Below are 14,025 nucleotides of genomic sequence, written 5' to 3'. Positions count from 1 at the left end.
AATGACGTATCAGATAAAGGGCTAGTTTCCAAGATCTATAAAGAACTTATGAAACTCAACAGCAAAGAAACAAACAATCCAATCATGAAATGGGCAAAAGACATGAAGAGAAATCTCACAGAGGAAGACATAGACATGGCCAACACGCACATGAGGAAATGCTCCACATCACTGGCCATCAGGGAAATACAAATCAAAACCACAAGGAGATACCACCTCACACCAGTGAGAATGGGGAAAATTAACAAGGCAGGAAACCACAAATGTTGGAGAGGATGTGGAGAAAAGGGAACCCTCTTACACTGTTGGTGGGAATGTGAACTGGTGCAGCCACTCTGGAAAACTGTATGGAGGTTTCTCAAAGAGTTAAAAATAGACCTGCCCTATGACCCAGCAATTGCACTGTTGGGTACTTACCCCAAAGATTCAGATGCAATGAAACACTGGGACACCTGCACCCCGATGTTTATAGCAGCAACGTCCACAATAGCCAAAGTGTGGAAGGAGCCTCGGTGTCCACCGAAAGATGACTGGATAAAGAAGATGTGGTTTATGTATACAATGGAATATTCCTCAGCCATTAGAAATGACAAATACCCACCATTTGCTTCGACGTGGATGGAACTGGAGGGTATTATGCTGAGTGAAATAAGTCAATCGGAGAAGGACAAACATTATATGGTCTCATTCATTTGGGGAATATAAAAAATAGTGAAAGGGACTAAAGGGGAAAGGAGAAAAAATAAGTGGGAAATATCAGAAAAGGAGACAGAACATGAAAGACTCCTAACTCTGGGAAATGAACTAGGGGTGGTGGAAGGGGAGGTGGGCAGGGGGTGGGGGTTACTGGGTGACGGGCACCGAGGTGGGCACTTGACGGGATGAGCACTGAGTGTTATTCTATATGTTGGCAAATTGAACACCAATAAAAAATAAATTTGTCAAATATGGGTCTCACCAGGAAATGCCCTCCACACAAAGAAGCAGGATTTTAAATACCACTGAGACAGTCAGGGCTCTAAGTAGTCCCAGTCTAACCGCTTGGTTTCACAAATGGGGGAATCTGAAGGCCAGAATCTTCAAGGTCAGGTATCTCACCACATTCAGGCTGACTCACCAAAATTTTAATTAACACCTACTATGTGGCCAGGCTAGTGCTAGCCACCCCAGGAGTTTCAAAGATAATCAGGCTCAAACACTAAAAGTGTGGAAGTGTAGGTGTGCAATTATTATAAAGTGCTGACAAAACCGAGCCAGAAGAAAATCCTGTCTACGTCTCCTTATGAAACCTCACCAGTCCCCAAATATGCATCTTTAAAATGCCAATCTCTTGGTCTTTATTCAAAGCCTTATAATACTGGAATGTCAAACCCTTCCTCATTTTTCTCTCCAAATCTTGTCATGCTCTTATTTAGCACCTTCAGTGGCTCCCTATTGCCCTTGGGATAAACCCCAAACTCCTTTTCAGGGTACACTTCAGCCCAGCTACTCAAGAACAGCCCTGTGAGTAGATTGACAGTTAAGCCAGGAAATTTTTTGAGTACCTTCAATTGCCTCATGCCTCTCCCCAACAATGAGTCTCTGTGACGGTACCAGGAGGGTACAAAGTTTGGTTTGCTGCCTCTACTGTCGGCAGCTTACACTGTAACTAAGAAGCAGACATGCTTTCAAATATAGTCAGCAACATCATGGAGACAATCTGCAGCAAGTGTTTCTGCAGGTGTGATCCACCGAGAAAGCCCTGCATCTCAATCATGACACTAATATCACACAAGGATGCCTGACACACAGCAGCACGTCTGTGGTCAATACTCACAGCAAACATGCTTGGTCTGGGCTGCCTGAGGGAATCCAGCATAAACGGCAGGGCCTGGTGTTTCATACTGTGCTACACAGAATACCATCACCCCCAAATACGTCCACAGCCTAATCCCGAGAACCCTACATGGCCAAAGGTTGAGATGTGGTCTGCAAGACCTCAAGATGGAAGACTTCTCCTGGATTATCAGCATGAGCCATAGATATAATCCAGGGGTGCCTATAAGGGGGAGCCAGAGGGAGCTTTGACTTCAGAAGAAGAATCAGGAATGAGAAGACAGAAGCAGGAGGCCAGAGTGATATGCGAGCTGTGGACTAGGAGGCAAGGAATATGGGGAGAAGCTGGAAAAGACAAGGAAGTGAATTCTCCCCCTGGAACTTCTGCCAACACCTTAATTATACCCCATTTTGGACTTCTGACCTCCATGACTACGAAATAACAAATCTGCATTGTTTCAAACCACTAAGCTTATGGCAATCTGTTACAGCAGCCATGGAAATACATGCAGGCATTGTGCCACCCTCCAGCTCCTTGGTCCCCACGGCCCCGTGATGCCAGAAGTAACATTTACTCCCTGACTTTCTTCTTAAGACCTGGAAGGACAATGACCCCACTGATAAGAGCCCAGCTACAACACTATTTTCTGTTGGTTTCCTCAAACTGCTCACAGTTTTGGAAACAGCCCTGTATTAAAACAGCCCCTCAAATGACCCAGTCTGAGAATGCCAACTGTTTCCTGCCAGGACCCTAACTGACAGACTCCCATTAATCCCCCTGCCTGAGGAAGTCCAAAATTTTACCCCTAGACTTCTGCATATTCCAGCACCTTCCAGAATAGTCCTAGACCCTTGATTTCTGCATATCCCAGAAATTAATGCCCTCGTGGCCCTTTCAACATCCTCAAACCTGGTGCCACAGGAGCTTCCTCAGATACAGGAGCTTTGTATACAGTACTGGCAGCCTGGTGACCTCTTCAAACCTCCCAGAGAAGTGACCAATAGCAAGATTTTGTTATCTAATCTTTACCTGAATATTCCACAGGGGGCCCAAAGAAGAGGTGTACATCACAGCAACATGAACAATGATTGGTGGCCATGTGGACATCACTAATCCTAAAAGATTTATTGGGCTTTCATTTGGGTCTTCAATTGCCTCATGCCTCTCCCCAACTTGCTCAGGCATCTCTTCTCTGCCCCCAATCTCTTCCCCCCTCCACCCTCTTCAAAGCTTTGGAGGGAGTCCTAGGATGTGCAGGCAGAAAGCTCATCATCCCCTCCCCAAACACTCATCAAAACAATCTCTATGCCTATGAGGAATTCCAGTGGGGGAAAGAATATTTCTCACCCTAAGTGCCAAAGTAGCATGAATTTGGAATTTGGAGGTTGAGAAGCAAACCAACATGAGAGAAGGTGGGAAGACAGAGATCAAGGAGCCAGGAACCCTAGCAACATGGCAGCTGGTGGGAGTCCAAGAAGGAAGACATTTGATGAGAAAGTCCCTGTAATGGGAATGGCTAAGGAAATTTACAATGTTGAACACTAAATTTTAACCTGTTTCTTTGTCTGTCTTGAGTTGTAATCCAGCTCAGCCATCCCCAAAACTTCAGTGGAAGTCTGTTACACACAACTCACCTGTTTTGATCATTCTTTGAGGCACTGAGGAGAGGTACTGGGTTCAAAGCAAGGCAAAGAGAAGACAACAGCTTTAGGAAGCAAGATGGCACATGAAGCCACCTCAAATTCCAAACAAGAAGTGACCAAGAGTACAGGAGCCCTCTGAGAATTCTCAGATATATCCAATAAGGTACTGGGCTTCCCACAATACATAGGATGGGAGCTTGGACTATTTTGATTTTGATTTTAAAGGGATAAGGGGTCCAGAAAGTGTGCAGGAACAGGACACATCACACACTAGTGACACTTTCAGACTTTGAACCTGACCGCTAATGGTCAAGGCCTCACAATCATAATGCAAAAAGAGATATCCCTGGATCTCTGCTGAACTGCAGTATTAATTACATGTCTGCAAGACAGTCAGAGAGAAGGCTAAAATTAGCCAACGATCTGATATGTTGACACTTGGCATCAGTAACTGAAGCTTCTATGAAAGACAGATTTATAAAATGAGCTTATATTTCATGATAACACACAAGCTTTCAAGAACCCAAAAAGATTCTGAAAGTTCAGGATTTTCTCTGCATCCACCTGGCTGTGCATGACGGTAAGGAGAGATGCTGGCTTAAGTACTCCTTGAGGTAGAAGAGAGAAAGAAGAGGGAGGGGCAGAAGGCCCATGTCTTAGTCACTTGCATGTGTTTTTCTGGTGATTCTCATTAATATGCATACCCGGAACTAATGGTTTTTAGAAAAATAAAGCAAAGTATAGTGCTGTGGCTAACTACAGAATTAGTGAATTGCTTAAATTGCTGAAAGTTATGCCTAGGGCACTTGGGTGGCTCAATCAGTTAAGCATCTGCCTTCAGCTCAGGTCATGATCTCAGGATCCTGGGATCAAGCCCTGTGTCAGGCTCCCTGCTCAATGGGGAGCCTGCTTCTCTCTCTCCTTCTTCCCCTCCCTGCTCATGCTCTCACTCTCTCTCCCAAATAAATAAACAAAATCTTTTAAAAATAGGAAGGAAGGAAGGAAGGAAGGAAGAAAGGAAGGAAGGAAGGAAGGAAGGGAGGAAGGACCCATGCCTAGGGTCTCTGATCTAGGAAAACCAGTCTTATATACCAGAAACTGAGCCAAGGGTTTAACAAAATTAGCTCATTTAATCCTCACAAACAGGTGGTAGGTAACATTATTTTACAGACAGGGAAACCAAGGCTCAGAGAAGTGAAGTCACTTAGCTGGTGTCTCAGTCAGGAACTAATCAAAGAGTTGGAAACCATTTCAAGTACTTAGAACACAGAGAATTTAATGCAAGGAACTCCTTACATGGGAGCAGGGATTGAAAGACTGCCTGGAGATTAGCTGTAGCAGATGCTGTACCCCTAGGCTGGTGGGATGGAGGAAGGAGGCAGTGTCCCAGAACCCTGGGGCCAGGGTCACCTATTAGAAGCTGGAAACCTGAAGGAATTAGCAAAGTTGTCAGAAGCAGAGGGGTGGGGGGAGAAATACCCTGGTTTCTCCCCTCCTTCCACCTTCAGGCATAATGTCCGTGCCTCCAGTGGGTCAGACCCAACAGGAACCCAGCTGACATGGAAATCTGAGAAAGGCAGCGTATAGGGATGAGCCCCCAGGACCAGGACAGCTAAGGAGTACTTTAATCAGAATTTGAACCCACATCTGATCCCAGCCCAGTAAGCCGCAGCTCCCTTCATGCACGAACACAGTGGCCAAATTCAGATTTCTTCAGAGTGGCACCCGTAGTCCCATGTGGAAATAGAGAACGCTCAGATGACCCTCCCAGATTCTGGACCTGGGATGCAAGCCCTGTAGATGCAAGGGGATCACTCAGAGGCAGGAGTTCCAACTCTAGCTCATGTGATTGCCCTCCGTATGATGTTAAACTAACAACTTCACCTCACTGAGCTTCAGGTAACTCCTCTGGAAAATGAACGATAGGAATACACACCTCACAACGTTGATTTAAAATTTACAGGGAACCTGGCTCACCAGAGGTGCTCAAAAAATTGAGTTAATTCCTACCATCACCATCAATATTAAGTAACCTGTTCACAGAATTACCATTTCACTTACAGGCTGGGTGCTCTCGTGAGAGCAGACAGGGCTGGCGGAGAAGAAAAGTGAGATTCTCAGTCACGTCTTACAGAACTGTCCTGGGCTTTCTCTCAGAGCCTCCTCTGCTGTCAAGCAAACTTATTCAAGTTCGTGAACAGCTCCGGGGGAAAGAGTACCTAGGGAGGCCTCGAATTATTTATTCTGGTTTCTTGTCTTCAATGAGTGCAGTTACCTCATGCTGTGACCCTACATTGTTTTCCTTAGAAAATGATTCGTTATGGAAGAAAGAGATAACCAAATACCTAAGCCAACAAGCCCGACTCGCAGAATCTGCAGATCTACTAGAGCCTTGGATTCAGAAGACATCGGGGACCGCTAGGACTATGCAATGTTCGAGAGAGGTAGGTACAGGGTCAGCACAAAATTCGCTGAACTGCTTTGCTGTCTGTGGTGGGAAGGGTTTCATTAGTTGGGCATAAGACCAGCCATGAGTCATGCACTCATTCTGATCGGGCTGGAGGCAGTGCCCGATGCCTCCATTCACCTTTTGGGGGGACCCCGGTTGCACCCCTCTCCACCCATGAAGCTGAGATGGAGGAAGGGTGGAATCATCTATGACAGCCAAGGGCTACTCATGGTGCGGTCCAAAAAAATGCCTACTCTCTGCACCCGGGGGAATAGTGTCCCTCTCTGCCAAAATGTATGTCCACTCAGAACTTCAGAATGTGACCTTATGCAGACACAGAGCCTTTGCCTATGTAACTGGTTTTTTTTTTTTTTTTTTTTTTTATGTAACTGGTTAAGATGAGTTCAAATTGATTAGAGTGGCCCCAAGTCTAATAACTGGAGTCCTTATAGGAAGAGTAGAAATGTCACTAAGATGCCAACACAGGTTGTTTCTGACTTTGCTCCTCCTCACAAGAAGAACGACTGACAACTCTTCACAGACAAGACACCACTGAGAAAATCCCAGAACACAGGAGTGAGGCTGATGAGGCCCCTGGACCACAGACACCAAGCTGGACCACAGGACGGTGATGGAAGTTAACTAAGTTTATTGTGATGATCATTTCACAATATATACAAGTCAGGTCGTTCTGCTGTGTGCTTTAACCTTACCCTGTGCTCGATGTTAATTCCAGCTCAGTAAAACTGAAGGAAAAAAATAAGCAATTGGAGGGATGTGTCTACAAGGCAAGGGATGACAAGAATTGCTAGCAACCACCAGGAGCTGAAGAGACAAGGAAGGATTCCAACCTGTCACTGCGGGAGCACAGCACTGCTGACACTTTGGTTTCAGACTTCTGGCCTCCAAACAAGTGAAGGAATGCATTTCCATCGTTTTAAGCCCCTCAGTTTGGGTAATGTGTTCCATCAGCCTCAGAAAACTAACATACTCTCAATTTCTATACTTATGTCATCATAGACCAGTAAGTTTAACAGACCAGCATTGGTCCACCGAACACACTTCGAGTAGCACTGGTCAAAGGCACTGTGACTGAGGATTTAGCCCCATCTTCCTCCAGTAGTTAGGCTCCTCAAGGGAGCTTGTCATGTTGGCTTCCCTAAGACAAGGCACTGACATTTTGGAGGTTTGGGATGACAATATCCCAGATACAATAGCAGGTAGAAGGGCGGTAGTAAATTCAACCCCGAGATCTAAGGAAACTATTCTTCATATCATTGACCTAGTGATCTAGTGTGTATCTTCTCCCTTCCCCCCAAAACTTACTACTTAATGAAGATTCCTAGAGATAATTAAGGCAGACGTTTCATATTGTATGCACATAATGCTCTACTGGCAGTAGCTGCCTGGAGAATAATTCTATGGCTCAGAAGAAAAAGTACTGCATAATTAGTCATGTCTGCTGGGGATTGAATTTGGGAGCAATAGCATCCCTATACCAACCAAACATTCTCAAAACATTCCAGCTTCCCTTAGGGGAAAATCTATTTTGGAGACATAATTTAAGAATACACCTACTGAGGGGCACCTGTGTGGCTCAGTTGGTTGAGTGTCTGACTCTTGATTTCAGCTCAGGTCATGATCTCAGAGTCGTGAGAACAAGCTCCACACTGAACATGGATCCTGCTTAAAATTCTCTCTCTCCCTCTATCCATCCCCACCTCTAGTGTGCTCACCCTCTCTCTCTCTAAAAAAAAGAGAAAAAAATGCACTTACTGAAGCCATAAAACTCCTAGAAGAAAACAGAGGGTAAGCTCCTTAACTGGTGTTGGATGTGATTTTTTGGATTTGATGTGAAAAGCAAAAGTAACAAAAGCAAAAATAAACAAGTGGGACTACATCAAACTAAAAAGCTTCTGCACAGGAAATAAAACCATCAACAAAATGAAAAGGCAATGGATGGAATGGGAAAAGTATTTGCAAATCATATACCTCATAAGGGGTTAATATGCAAAATATACAAGGAACTCAGTAACAGAAATACAACCAATCCAGTTTAAAAATGGGCAGAGTAACTGAATAGACATTTTTCCAAAGAGGACATACAGATGACTAACAGGTACATGAAAAGATGCTGAACATCACTCATCATCAGGAAAATGTGACTCAGGGGGCACCTGGGTGGCTCAGTTGGTTAAGCATCTGCCTTTGGCTCAGGTTATGATCTCAGGGTCCTGAGAGAGAGCCTTGCATCAGGCTTTCTGCTCAGCAGGGAGTCTGCTTCTCCCCCTCCTCCAGCCCTGTTTATGCTCTCTCTCTCTCTCTCTCAAATAAATAAATAAATAAATAAATAAATAAATAAATAAATAAATAAAATCTTTTTTAAAAAAAGGAGAAAATGTGAATGACTCGGAGGAATTACAATGAGATATCACCTCACAACTGATACAATGGCTACCATCAAAAAGGCAAGAGATAACAAGTATTGGTAAAGGTGTGGAGAAAAGGTATCCCTCTTGCACTGTTGGTGGGAATATAAATTGGTGCAGCCACTATGGAAAACAGTATGGAGGTTCCTCAAAAAATTGAAAATTGATCGCCATACAATCTGGTGATCTCACCTCGGGGTATATATCCAAAGGAAATGAAAACAGGATATCAAAGAGATGTTTGCATTCCCATGTTCACTGTAACATTATTCACAACAGCCAAGATATGGAAACAACCTAAGGATCCATCAACAGATGAAAGGATAGAGATGTGAGATGTGCGTGTGTACACATACAGTGGAATACTACTCGGCCATAAGAGAGAAGTCCTATCATTTCATTTACAACAATATGGATGGACTTTGAGACCGTTATACTAAAGGAAGTAAGTCAGGCAGAGAAAGACAAACACCATATTATCTCACTTATATGTGGAATATTTATTTTTAATTTTTCACTTAATATATGTGGAATCTTAAAAAAAAAAAAAAGCCAACTTCTTGAAAACAGAGAATAGAAAAGGAGTTTCCAGGGACCAGGAGATAGGTACAAACTTTTAGCTATAAGATGAATAAAGGGAATGCCTGGGTGACTCAGTGGTTGAGCATCTGCCTTTGGCTCAGGGCATGATCCCAGGGTCCTGGGATGGAGTTTCACATGGGGCTCCCTGCAGGGGATCTGCTTCTCCCTCTGTCTCTCTCTCTGTGTCTCATGAATAAATAAATAAAATCTTTTTTTAAAAAAAAAGAATAAGGTCTGAGAATCTAGTGTAAAATGTGGTGACTACAGCTGATAACATGATATTATATAATTGAAATTTGCTAAGAGAGTACAACTTAAATGTTCTCACACACAAAAGGTGTGAGGTGATGGATGTGTTCATTAACTAGATGGTGGGAATCCTTTTGCAGTGTATCCATATACCCAACCGTCACAATTGCACACTTTAAATATCTTAACATTTTATTCATCAATTATATACCTTAATAAAGCTGAAAAAAAGAATACCTCTGAGAGTTATAATAATAATGATGGTGATAGACTTACAGAATCTTACTATGTGTCTTTCACATGTTAATCAATTTCACCCTCATGTAACACTCTGAAGCAGACATTATTATCATCCCCATTTAACAGATGAGAAAACTGAGGCTGAATAAGGACTGGTCTCAAAATTCCAACCCAGGCCAGGCCCAAGTCCGGCCCAGAGATTTTGCCCTTAACCACTATGTCTGTGGATATCTTGGCATCATATCTATTTACAACTCACTTTATAAAGAAGTACTTCCTTTTAAATAGCCTAAATGTAGATGGGTCCAGCCTCAAGGTGGATCCCCCATCGTGTCCGCCTTATCCCTGCCATTGGTGACCTTGAATTTCTCTGAAACAGAGTGCCCCGGAGAGCAAGAAAAGTAACAAGAACAACAATAGTTAATATATGTTAAACACCTACTATGCGTCAGACCCTATTCTCAGAGCTTTAAATCTTAAGTTATTCAATCTGTACAAGCCCATGAGGTGGTCACTGTTATTACCCCAAGGGTAATTAATTGCCCTTAGTTTTATAGAGAAACACATTTCCAGACAGCTGCTTTCCCCCAAACCCATGTCACAGCTCTTCATGTGCTCAACAAATATTTATGGAGCACCTACTACGTGCCAAGCCCAACACAAGGAGCTGAGGCCACCAAGGTGAATGAGACAGAGTCCCAGCCTGAAGGAGCTTTCAGTATAGTGAGGGGACAGATGGAGAAGCAAACAATTAGAGTACAGTGAGATAAGATACCTGGATAAGATGCCAGATAAACATAGAAGCAGCAGCTAACACTGGCTAAGCAGTATTCTCAAACAGGGGTGATTTTGCCCCCCAGAAGACATTGGGCAATGTCTGGAGGTATTTTTATTGTCACACTGGCAGAGTTAGATGCTACATGCTATTTGCTAGCATCTAATGGGTATTAGCCAGGGATGCTGCTCAATATCCTACACTGACCAGGACAGTCTCCACATTCAAGAAATGAGCAGTCCAAAATGTCCCAAGGTTGGATGCCTGAGTGGCTTAGTCATGTGACTGAGCATGTGACTCTCGATCTTGGGGTTGTGAGTTTGAGCCCTGTGTTGGGTATAGACATTATTTTAAAAAATAAATATATAAGGGGTGCCCAGGTGGCTCAGTTGGTTGAGCATCCAACTCTTGGTTTCAGCTCAGGTCATGATCTCAGGGTCATGAGATCAAGCCCCAAGTCAGACTGCTGCTCAGTCTGTGAGATTCTCTGCCTCTCCCTCTGCCCTTCCCCTAATTCATGCACAGACGTGTGCACGTTCTCTCTAAATAAATCATTAAATAAAATTGTTTAAAAAATAAAATAATTAATTTTAAAAATTAAAAAAACAGAATGTGCCAAGGTTGGGAAAATCTAGACTAAAGGAGTCAAAGTCAAGGCAAATTTGAGTTGGGTTTTGAGGGATATGTAGGGGTTTCTTAGGTAGAGAAGATTGGAAAAAGCAGCCCAAGCAGAGGGAATCACTATGCAAAGGCAAAAAGGCAAATAAAGAGCAAAACATGTTCAGAGAATAGAACAGCTCAGTATGAGTAATGAAATAGGTAGGGCTGGATCTCAGTGTGCTCACCCTAACCAATGGGGAGTTATTTAAAGCCATATTTGAGCAAGGTGGACAACAGGCAGGTCAGAACTGAGAGATAATCCTGCACAAAGAACTAGAGGAGGATGGGCAAGAGCCGGGACAGGAGGCCATGGAGTCAGGCTGGTTCTCCACACCATACCTGCCCTCGCTTCTAGTTAATCCTCAGTTCTGAGTGCCTGATCTCCTGCAAGCCTGACTGCAAAGTGTCCTTCTCCATCCCAGACTCTGCCCGGCACAGATTCAAAAAGCAATTAGCCTCTGCTGACATGGTAGCGACAAAGACCTGTCCTCCCTGTGAAATTCTGATTCTGACAGAAAGAGCACGTAGATTTCCAAACCTCTGCCCAGGGGCATTTCTAGCCATTTTTATCTAGAGCAGAAATTTTCCTGCTCAGTTAAACTAGAGAAGTAAAACAACAATCGAATCGGAGTTCTCTTTAGAGCTAACACACACACACACACACACACACACACACACACACGCAGAGAAGTTTATAAGGTTATGTCTCCAACACCTCTGCATGTCTTTTTCTCTTCATTTCTGTTGACTTGGTCTGTATGTGGTTTTAGGGTCCCAGTGGAACTTGCTAGCCTTACAGCTTCCCAGGGATCACTGTGATCCTCCCTCTCGCAAACCAGGCCATTTGCCGTTTTTGCCATCAGCCCAGATAATCAATACTGCGCTCTCAGATCTAGTTTCCTCCAGAGGAGATTTCCTGAGCCTTTTATCTCTGTTCTGTGATAGCCAGGGCTGCAAGTGGCAGCGCAGAGCTTCCAGCTCCGGAGCTTGGACTCATTCACTGGATGACTTGGGCAAACGAACTCCCACGGTGGGTCTCATTTTCCTTGTCCATATATATAATGGGAACTAAAAAGTCTCTAATTTAAAGAGTCGTGTCAGGATTCATGGAGAGCATGCGTGCAGGTTGCTTAGTGCTATAGTTGACATGCAGTACACACTCAGTAGATCAATATCACTGTTACAAGTGCCACGTCATGCAGCATGGCTTTCCACACTCTCCAATTCCTTGTTACAGATTCTGAACCCCTGAAAGAAAAAGTTGGAAAAGGGGGGGAAAGTGCCCAAGTCCTTCTATGCATCGGCCATAGAAGGACATGCATATGTGTCCTCCCTCCATCCTCACATGGCAGCCCTAGAGATGTGCTGTTGAGACCTACAGGAAGGAATTTCCTTCAACTCAGAACTCTCAGAATCTGCTACCACATTCAAGCCATGGCCACCATCCTCCCAGGCAGCCCCCCAGCCAATGAATGAACAAGGCGGGGGTGCCCACGGCCTGGCCATTGCTGTCCTACACGGTATTCCTCCAATGGGCAATCTTTCCTTCACAGCCCCCATTGGGTTAACCAGCACTTGATCCTGTCTGCCTCCTGGCCCAAAGACTCCCCCTGGCTGGTCCTGCTTTCAAACCCTTGATCTTTCACAGATCAACTCCTTGTAAACCTCTTGCACCCATAAGTCTATCAGTGTCTGCTTGGAGGATGCAATTGACATACCTCACAACAACCCTTGATGCTGTGTGTGTGTGTGTGTGTGTGTGTGTGTGTGTGTGTGTGTATTCCAATCTGGTACCATGGAATCATTCTGGTCTACCCATTGTATGAATGAACCTTGTAGATCATAAGATCCTGATGTAAAATGGGAGATCCATGAAAGCAGAGGTGCTGGGCACACTGCAGGAACAGCTCAATATGTATTTGTTAAATGAATGCCTACACTGATGTCTGTAATGCAGGATAGTACTCTGCATCTTATAGAGGGGAAAAACATTCAGAAAGTCAAATTTCCTTTTAGTCTAGACCCAGTAACAACAGCTGCCAGCATCTGCTGAGGGGCGTGGTGGATGCAGGGATGAGCCACCCAGATCTCCCTCTAAGTAAAGACATGCCTCCCAAGCTATAGAGTCACTCGCCCAAGGTCATCCACAGGCCAGGGATTGATAGATGTGGAGTACACAGATTCGGTCATCTTGGCCATTGCAGCTGCAAAGCTCCCTTGTGAGCTCAGCTAAAGCGACCACTGGGCCTTCACTACAGCTTCAACTCCTCCCTCTGTTCTCCTGCTCCCCTTCTCTCCCTTCCCCTGGTATTGATCCCAAGAGCTCTCCTTAATAAACATTCTATGTGCCATCTCCATCTCAGAGCCTGTTTCCTCCCGGGATCCTGGACAAGGGTTAACTATACTAAGGCCATTCATATGCATAAATGCAATTCATTCTCTCTACCACCTTAGGGCTAGGAATCATTCATCCCATATTGCAGATGAGAAATCCGAGACTCAAAGTGATCACATGGGAGCTAGGGAGCAAAGAGCAAGTGTGCGAGCCACCCAAGTCTGAGATTTTAATTCTCTGGAAATGAATGCTGCCACTCTTCACCTGCACACTCTACCTTTCATAAATAGTCAAGGCAGTCAAAGCCATCTGACCCCCCCCACACCTAGCCCATCCCTTGAACATTACCCTGAGGAGCCCTCATGAAACCCACCATGAGCCAAAATGCCAACCAGGTAATGTTAAAGCTCATTTTGAAAGGAGTCATTGCTGAGTTGATAAAGAGTTTAAAAGGATGTTTAATCAAACCTATTTATCTGATGAAAGCCTGAACCTGAGAAATAAGCTTGAGACTTTCCACAGCCTGCTGGAAGCCTGTCAAAACAATCAAGCAAACACACAAAATATGTAGCTTCTTTATGGATTTTTTTTTCACTGTCTCACTGGGCAAGAGAAAGGGAGAAGAAAAGAAAGTGCAAGGACTGTACCAATTTGATTGAGATATTTGTTGTCTTTGAGACCAAAAGAAAAACTCTCTCCATAATTAAATGTCATTTTTCTAGAAGATTTAATTAGAAAGCCTTCAAGGGAGAAAGCCCCTAAACAGCTATGTCATCATACTACCATCTGAGACTGCTATATTAGAAGGGGGGTGGGTGGGTGGGTAGAAATCAGGAGGCCATGAAGA

At 44.2% G+C, this 14,025-nt stretch overlaps 1 protein-coding gene across 6 annotated transcripts in view; it reads right to left on the bottom strand.

The window, feature by feature from the left end:
• RPH3A (rabphilin 3A) overlaps nucleotides 1-14,025 on the bottom strand; it is a 273,026-nt gene that overhangs the window by 144,266 nt on the left and 114,735 nt on the right. The window lies entirely within an intron of this gene.

Source organism: Vulpes vulpes, chromosome 10 (assembly GCF_048418805.1).
Source record: "Vulpes vulpes isolate BD-2025 chromosome 10, VulVul3, whole genome shotgun sequence".
In the NCBI taxonomy this organism is placed as follows: domain Eukaryota; kingdom Metazoa; phylum Chordata; class Mammalia; order Carnivora; family Canidae; genus Vulpes; species Vulpes vulpes.
The sequence above is the reverse complement of the archived record's forward strand: the minus strand, read 5'-3'. Positions and strand labels throughout refer to the sequence as shown.